The following is a 9,040-nucleotide window of genomic DNA, read 5'->3' as shown; positions in this document are numbered from 1 at the left end:
CGGGTGTCTACCGAATTCCTGGCAATTGTGGCTCGTTTTAACATTGGTCAGATTATCAGGACCGTGGGAAACCGGGTATACTGATCATAAACGTCACACAGGCTTACAACACCTGAGCAAATCCGCCACTGCAGAACATTGTCTTGGCACCAGTCATCCTATGGAATATAACAACATGGAGATTCTGGCACGCACTTCCAGTTATTGGGATAGTGTTATCGAGGAAGCAGTTGAAATTAAATTAGAAAGTAATCTTTTAAATTGAGATGGTGATTTTTATTTAAATACTGCATAGAATCCTGCTCTCTTCCTTGTCAAAAAAACAGATGGACAAATTTAACGCTACCTGACAATAATGCGGGGCAACGGCCTTGCCGCAGTGGCTACACCGGTTCTCGTGAGATCACCGAAGTTAAGCGCTGTTGGGCGTGGCTGGCACTTGGATGGGTGACCATCCAGCCGCCATGCGCTGTTGCCATTTTTCGGGGTGCACTTAGGCTCGTGATGCCAATTGAGGAGCTACTCGACCGAATAGTAGCGGCTTCGGTCAAGAATACCTTCATAACGACCGGGAGAGCGGTGTGCTGACCCCATGCCCCTCCTATCCGCATCCTTCTCTGAGGATGACACGGCGGTCGGATGGTCCCGGTAGGCCACTCGTGGCCTGACGACGGAGTGCTTTTCTTTTTACATTAATGCGATGGTCAGCGCACTATGTCTTATTAATTCTAGCGCTGTGACATGGCGCGCTGTCTTGCTGAACGATGCGCCAATCGTTGTTACCTTCAAACAAATCACGGATGGAGGGCAGTAGTTTTCAACACTGCCGCGCGGAGTGGCCGCGCAGTTTGAGGCGTCATGTCACGGGCTACGCGGCCCCTCCCGCCGGAGGTTAGAGTCCTCCCTCGGGCATGGGTTGTTCTTAGCGTAATTTAGTTTAAGTAGTGTTTAGGGACCGATGACCTCAGTGGTTTGGTCCCTTAAGAATTCGCACACATCTGAACATTTGTCAACACTACTAGGTCTTCTTGCTTCTTTGGCGTTAATGTTGCTCAGTAACTCTAGGAGCTCCTGAGTGCCATGCCATGCTGACCCACACCAAGAGATGCTTTGTAGTGGCAGTGGTGCACTCAGGGAACACTCCTGCTTTCTCCTGCTCGACAACGAACGAATTTAAGTCCATCTCTTCCAGATATGTTAATCTTAGTCTCGTCACTCGAAATGACTGTAGCTTAGTCTTCTTGTGTCTTATTGTACTAAAGTCCATTGTACACGTTTCTGCCTCTGCATGTCGTTCAGTTAAGGCCTCTTTCTTGGAATCCTCGCTCGCAGACCATTTTCACAAATACACTCCTGGAAATGGAAAAAAGAACACATTGACACCGGTGTGTCAGACCCACCATACTTGCTCCGGACACTGCGAGAGGGCTGTACAAGCAATGATCACACGCACGGCACAGCGGACACACCAGGAACCGCGGTGTTGGCCGTCGAATGGCGCTAGCTGCGCAGCATTTGTGCACCGCCGCCGTCAGTGTCAGCCAGTTTGCCGTGGCATACGGAGCTCCATCGCAGTCTTTAACACTGGTAGCATGCCGCGACAGCGTGGACGTGAACCGTATGTGCAGTTGACGGACTTTGAGCGAGGGCGTATAGTGGGCATGCGGGAGGCCGGGTGGACGTACCGCCGAATTGCTCAACACGTGGGGCGTGAGGTCTCCACAGTACATCGATGTTGTCGCCAGTGGTCGGCGGAAGGTGCACGTGCCCGTCGACCTGGGACCGGACCGCAGCGACGCACGGATGCACGCCAAGACCGTAGGATCCTACGCAGTGCCGTAGGGGACCACACCGCCACTTCTCAGCAAATTAGGGACACTGTTGCTCCTGGGGTATCGGCGAGGACCATTCGCAACCGTCTCCATGAAGCTGGGCTACGGTCCCGCACACCGTTAAGCCGTCTTCGGCTCACGCCCCAACATCGTGCAGCCCGCCTCCAGTGGTGTCGCGACAGGCGTGAATGGAGGGACGAATGGAGACGTGTCGTCTTCAGCGATGAGAGTCGCTTCTGCCTTGGTGCCAATGATGGTCGTATGCGTGTTTGGCGCCGTGCAGGTGAGCGCCACAATCAGGACTGCATACGACCGAGGCACACAGGGCCAACACCCGGCATCATGGTGTGGGGAGCGATCTCCTACACTGGCCGTACACCACTGGTGATCGTCGAGGGGACACTGAATAGTGCACGGTACATCCAAACCGTCATCGAACCCATCGTTCTACCATTCCTAGACCGGCAAGGGAACTTGCTGTTCCAACAGGACAATGCACGTCCGCATGTATCCCGTGCCACCCAACGTGCTCTAGAAGGTGTAAGTCAACTACCCTGGCCAGCAAGATCTCCGGATCTGTCCCCCATTGAGCATGTTTGGGACTGGATGAAGTGTCGTCTCACGCGGTCTGCACGTCCAGCACGAACGCTGGTCCAACTGAGGCGCCAGGTGGAAATGGCATGGCAAGCCGTTCCACAGGACCACATCCAGCATCTCTACGATCGTCTCCATGGGAGAATAGCAGCCTGCATTGCTGCGAAAGGTGGATATACACTGTACTAGTGCCGACATTGTGCATGCTCTGTTGCCTGTGTCTATGTGCCTGTGGTTCTGTCAGTGTGATCATGTGATGTATCTGACCTGAGGAATGTGTCAATAAAGTTTCCCCTTTCTGGGACAATGAATTCACGGTGTTCTTATTTCAATTTCCAGGAGTGTATTTTGTGTCATCATTCGATCAGAAACTTGAACCCCTGAAGCCTCCAAGACTACATTTACATCTTTTGTAGTATGCCGACGATCTTTCAGAGAAAGATGAAAGGCAGAGAAAGCTGTAAGATTCTGCGACGAGACTCGAACTCGGGACCTTTACCTTTCGTGGGCAAGTGCTTTAATATTTCTATTTGTAATAGAAATATAACATATGCCATTTTCTAAAAATAAGAATTACACTGTTTGACCATTGCTAAGGGACAGAGACATTGTTGGACAGGAATAACCATAGGCAATTGTAGACGACATGGAGGACAGTACAATACATAGGTGACAGAGGTTCCGTGGAGCATTTATAGTGAAAGATGGTATAGACTTCACCACATTGGAAAGAAGGGTAACAGACATAAATAACGTTCATGTTGGTACTCGTCAGACTGTCGACATAAAGATCGATACCGGACTCTCAGTAAGGAACATGCCCTTCTCAGGCTCTAACGCACACTTTGCACTTGTTATTCATGCTGGCTACCAAACTGTTGAGGAGTCTGTGAGTGCATGCGTTCTCGGCGAATTTCATATATGAAGTCTCCACGGGTTGTCAGCCGAGTAGAGTCGTCGTCTCGTAGCAACGTTTCGATGGAATGCGTCTCCATTATCTTCGGGCGGCACTTCGCCTGAAGATCATGGAGACGCATTCCATTGAAACGTTGCTACGAGACGACGACGCTGCCCGGCTGACAACCCGAGGAGATTTCATATATGTTGAGGAGTCCTTGGAGGATATTGCCCCACTCCTCTCCCAATGCGATTTTCAGTTCTTGCACGGTTTGGGGAGGGGTGTTCGTTGAGAAACACATCTGCCGAGAGCATCCCAGGCATGCTGTATAGGGTTTAGGTACAGAGAGTATGCAGGCCATTCCATACGTTCAATATTTTCAGTTTCTCTCAAGAAGCCCAACTCATCCCAAAGGAATTCAGTTGGGTTCAAATCGGCACTTAGGACAGACCAGTCCACTTCAGGAATTTTATGACAGCAAACCATTGCCTCAAGATGCTGCTTTGTGAGAGTGTGCATTGTCATGCTGACACAAAGAATCATCGTCTCAGAACTGTTCCTTTACTGCACACAGCACACATTGCAGTAAAATGTGTTCTGTCCTTTTGCTTTTATTGTTTTCTTAAGCGTAATAAGGGAAGCACGCCCATAACCACGAACCCCCCCCCCCCCTCAAGCATTATTTATTACTGACTAAGGAAATGTTTACAGTCGTAATGCTAGCTTCACTGCTGACGGCACTTTGGAATCAGCAGGTGATTCTTCCACTGAATGCGTGTGATTTTTTTACAATCTGCAGTTCTGGACGGTCCCTGTCTGTTATTTCATGAGTTCTGCCTGGTCTTGGTTTCGCTGTGAATGCTTTACATTATCACTTTACAATCACATCACCAACAGTCGATTTGGGCAGCTTTAGAGTGGTTGAAATGTCGCCGATGAACTTGTTATTCAGGTGACATCCGATGAATGGCCAACACAAGAAGTCACTGAGCTCTCCTGACTGATCCATTCTGCTGTTAGCGTTTCTCTATCGACAACATAATATTCCCCGCCTAGTTTTATACAGGCACGTCTGCCTCTCGTGACATCTAGTGGTCAATTCCGTATTAAATAGGGGCAACCGGACACTTGGTCGGAAAGTGTAGGTATGCGGTGTACCACACTTTCCCAGAGCTCTCCCGATGCACTGTACCCGGAGATTTGCTCATTCCATTTCATGCAGTTCCTTAACGTTTCGCTTAAAAAGGAATTGTCACCTTAGACGTTCAGAACCGCACGAAAATGTTCTCAGAACATAACCTGCTCATCCTATAAACAGTTGTACGTGCCATTCGCATTCAAAATTGCACCTCCTACCACGAGAGACGTTTGAATTATTAGCCCATCAAGGTCTAAGAAAGAAATTTTGGTAAAGCAAAGAAACCAAATATCTACACTCCTGGAAATTGAAATAAGAACACCGTGAATTCATTGTCCCAGGAAGGGGAAACTTTATTGACACATTCCTCAGGTCAGATACATCACATGATCACACTGACAGAACCACAGGCACATAGACACAGGCTACAGGGCATGCACAATGTCGGCACTAGTACAGTGTATATCCACCTTAAGCAGCAATGCAGGCTGCTATTCTCCCATGGAGACGATCGTAGAGATGCTGGATGTAGTCCTGTGGAATGGCTTGCCATGCCATTTCCACCTGGCGCCTCAGTTGGACCAGCGTTCGTGCTGGACGTGCAGACCGCGTGAGATGACGCCTCATCCAGTCCCAAACATGCTCAATGGGGGACAGATCCGGAGATCTTGCTGGCCAGGGTAGTTGACTTACACCTTCTAGAGCACGTTGGGTGGCACGGGATACATGCGGACGTGCATTGTCCTGTTGGAACAGCAAGTTCCCTTGCCGGTCTAGGAATGGTAGAACGATGGGTTCGATGACGGTTTGGATGTACCGTGCACTATTCAGTGTCCCCTCGACGATCACCAGTGGTATACGGCCAGTGTAGGAGATCGCTCCCCACACCATGATGCCGGGTGTTGGCCCTGTGTGCCTCGGTCGTATGCAGTCCTGATTGTGGCCCTCACCTGCACGGCGCCAAACACGCATACGACCATCATTGGCACCAAGGCAGAAGCGACTCTCATCGCTGAAGACGACACGTCTCCATTCGTCCCTCCATTCACGCCTGTCGCGACACCACTGGAGGCGGGCTGCACGATGTTGGGGCGTGAGCGGAAGACGGCCTAACGGTGTGCGGGACCGTAGCCCAGCTTCATGGAGACGGTTGCGAATGGTCCTCGCCGATACCCCAGGAGCAACAGTGTCCCTAATTTGCTGGGAAGTGGCGGTGCGGTCCCCTACGGCACTGCGTAGGATCCTACGGTCTTGGCGTGCATCCGTGCGTCGCTGCGGTCCGGTCCCAGGTCGACGGGCACGTGCACCTTCCGCCGACCACTGGCGACAACATCGATGTACTGTGGAGACCTCACGCCCCACGTGTTGAGCAATTCGGCGGTACGTCCACCCGGCCTCCCGCATGCCCACTATACGCCCTCGCTCAAAGTCCGTCAACTGCACATACGGTTCACGTCCACGCTGTCGCGGCATGCTACCAGTGTTAAAGACTGCGATGGAGCTCCGTATGCCACGGCAAACTGGCTGACACTGACGGCGGCGGTGCACAAATGCTGCGCAGCTAGCGCCATTCGACGGCCAACACCGCGGTTCCTGGTGTGTCCGCTGTGCCGTGCGTGTGATCATTGCTTGTACAGCCCTCTCGCAGTGTCCGGAGCAAGTATGGTGGGTCTGACACACCGGTGTCAATGTGTTCTTTTTTCCATTTCCAGGAGTGTATATACACTGAAGCGTCAGAGTAACTGATATACATGCGTATTCAAGTACAGTGATATGTAAACATACAGAATACGGTGTTGCGGTCGGCAACGCCTATGTAAGACAATTGTCTGGCGGAGTTGTTACAGCGGTTACTGCTGCTACATTGGCAGATTATCAAGGTAAGTGAGTTTGAACGTGGTGTTATACTCGGCGCGCCAGCGATGGGACACAGCATCTCTGAGGTAGCGGTTAGGTGGTGATTTTCCTGTACGACCATTTCCCGAGTATAATGTGAATATCAGGAATCCGGTAAAACAACAAATCTCCAACATCGGAAAAGACCCTACAAGAACGGGATCAACGACGACTGAAGGGAATCGTTCAACGTGACAGAAGTGTAACCCGCAAATTGCTGCAGATTTCAATGCTGGGTCATCAACAAGTGCTTGCAAACCATTCAACGAAACATCATTGATATAGTCTTTCGGAGCCCAAGGCCCACTCGTGTACCCTTGATGACTGCACGACACAAAGCTTTACCCCTCGCCGTCAACACTGACATTGGGCTGTTGATGACTGGAGACATGTTGCCTGGTCGGACGAGCATCGTTTCAGATTGTATCGAGCGGTACGAGTATGGAGCCAAACTCATGAATCCACGGACTCTGCATGACAGCAGGGGACTGTTCAAGCTGGTGGAGGCTCTGTAATGGTGTGCGGCGTGTGCAGTCGGAGTGATATGGGACCCCTGATATGTCTAGATGCGACTGACAGGTGACATGTACGTAAGCATCCTGTCTGATCACCTGCATCCATTCAGGTCCATTGTGCATTCCGACGGACTTGGACGCTTCCAGCAGGACAATAAGCCGCCCCACACATCCAGAATTGCTACAGAGTTGCTCCAGGAACACACTCCTGAGTTCAAACACTTCCGCTGGCCACCAGGATCCCCAGACATGAACATTATTGAGGATATCTGTGACGCCTTTGAACGTCCTGTTCAGAAGAGATCTCCACCCGCTCGTACTCTTACGGATTTATGGACAGCCATGCAGGATTCATGGTGTTAATTCCCTCCAGCACTACTTCAGACATCAGCCGAGTCAATGCCACGATGTGTTGCGGCAGTACTGTGTGATCCCGGGGCCCTACACGGTATCAGGCAGGTGTACCGGTTTCTTTGCGTTACCAAATGCCCCCTCTTACAAATAGGTGAACATTCAGACCTACAAAATCAACTATCCTTCTCAGGTTGAGTTTATATTGATTAAAGAAGAACAGACTAAGACGTTGAAAATACTGTATACACTACTGGTCATTAAAATTGCTACACCACGAAGATGACGTGCTACAGACGCGAAATTTAACCGACAGGCAGGTGATGCTGTGATATGCAAATGATTAGCTTTTCAGAACATTCACACAAGGTCGGCTGACATGAGGAAAACTTTCCAACCGATTTCTCACACACAAACAGCTGTTGACCGGCGTTGCATGGTGAAACGTTGTTGTGATGCCTCGTGTAAGGAGGAGAAATGCGTACCATCACGTTTCCGACTTTGATAAAGGTCGGATTGTAGCCTACCGCGATTGCTGCTCGCGTTGGTCGAGATCCAATGACTGTTAGCAGAAAATGGAATCAGTGAGTTTAGGAGGGTAATACGGAACGCCGTGCTGGATCCCAACGGCCTCGTATCACTAGCAGTCGAGAAGACAGGCATCTCATCTGCATGGCTGTAACGGATCGTGCAGCCACGTCTCGATCCCTGAGTCAACAGATGGGGACGTTTGCAAGACAACACTCATCTGCACGAACAGTTCGACGACGTTTGCAGCAGCTGCGGTTACCCTTGACGCAGCATCACAGACAGGAGCGCCTGCGATGGTGTACTCAACGACGAACCTGGGTGCACGAAAGGCAGATTAGATTAGATTAGATTAGATTAGATTAATACTAGTTCCATGGATCATGAATACGATATTTCGTAATGATGTGGAACGAGTCGAATTTTCCAATACATGACATAATTAGGTTAATTTAACAACATACTTAAGTTAATATAACAACTTTATTTTTTTAGTGTTTTTTTATTTTTATTTTTTTTTTTTTTTATTTTTTTTTCTTAATTTATATCTAAAAATTCCTGTATGGAGTAGAAGGAGTTGTCATTCAGAAATTCTTTTAATTTCTTCTTAAATACTTGTTGGTTATCTGTCAGACTTTTGATACTGTTTGATAAGTGACCAAAGACTTTGGTGCCAGTATAATTCACCCCTTTCTGTGCCAAAGTTAGATTTAATCTTGAATAGTGAAGATCGTCCTTTCTCCTAGTATTGTAGTTATGCACACTGCTATTACTTTTGAATTGGGTTTGGTTGTTAATAACAAATTTCATAAGAGAGTATATATACTGAGAAGCTACTGTGAATATCCCTAGATCCTTAAATAAATGTCTGCAGGATGATCTTGGGTGGACTTCTGCTATTATTCTGATTACACGCTTCTGTGCAATAAATACTTTATTCCTCAGTGATGAATTACCCCAAAATATGATGCCATATGAAAGCAATGAGTGAAAATAGGCGTAGTAAGCTAATTTACTAAGATGTTTATCACCAAAATTTGCAATGACCCTTATTGCATAAGTAGCTGAACTCAAACGTTTCAGCAGATCATCAATGTGTTTCTTCCAATTTAATCTCTCATCAATGGACATACCTAAAAATTTGGAATATTCTACCTTAGCTATATGCTTCTGATTAAGGTCTATATTTATTAATGGCGTCATACCATTCACTGTACGGAACTGTATGTACTGTGTCTTATCAAAACTCAGTGAGAGTCCGTTTACAAGGAACCACTTAGTAATTTTC

The 9,040-nt window shown here is 48.6% G+C and overlaps 1 pseudogene; it reads left to right on the top strand.

Moving 5' to 3' along the window:
* The first annotated feature begins 361 nt into the window (after nt 1–361).
* LOC126459095 (5S ribosomal RNA) lies at nt 362–478 on the top strand (annotated as a pseudogene).
* Nucleotides 479–9,040: the final 8,562 nt, after the last annotated feature.

The sequence above is a fragment of the Schistocerca serialis genome, chromosome 2 (assembly GCF_023864345.2).
Source record: "Schistocerca serialis cubense isolate TAMUIC-IGC-003099 chromosome 2, iqSchSeri2.2, whole genome shotgun sequence".
Taxonomy (NCBI): Eukaryota; Metazoa; Arthropoda; class Insecta; order Orthoptera; family Acrididae; genus Schistocerca; species Schistocerca serialis.
Note: the sequence above shows the minus strand (reverse complement) of the source record. Positions and strands in the feature narration are given on the sequence as shown.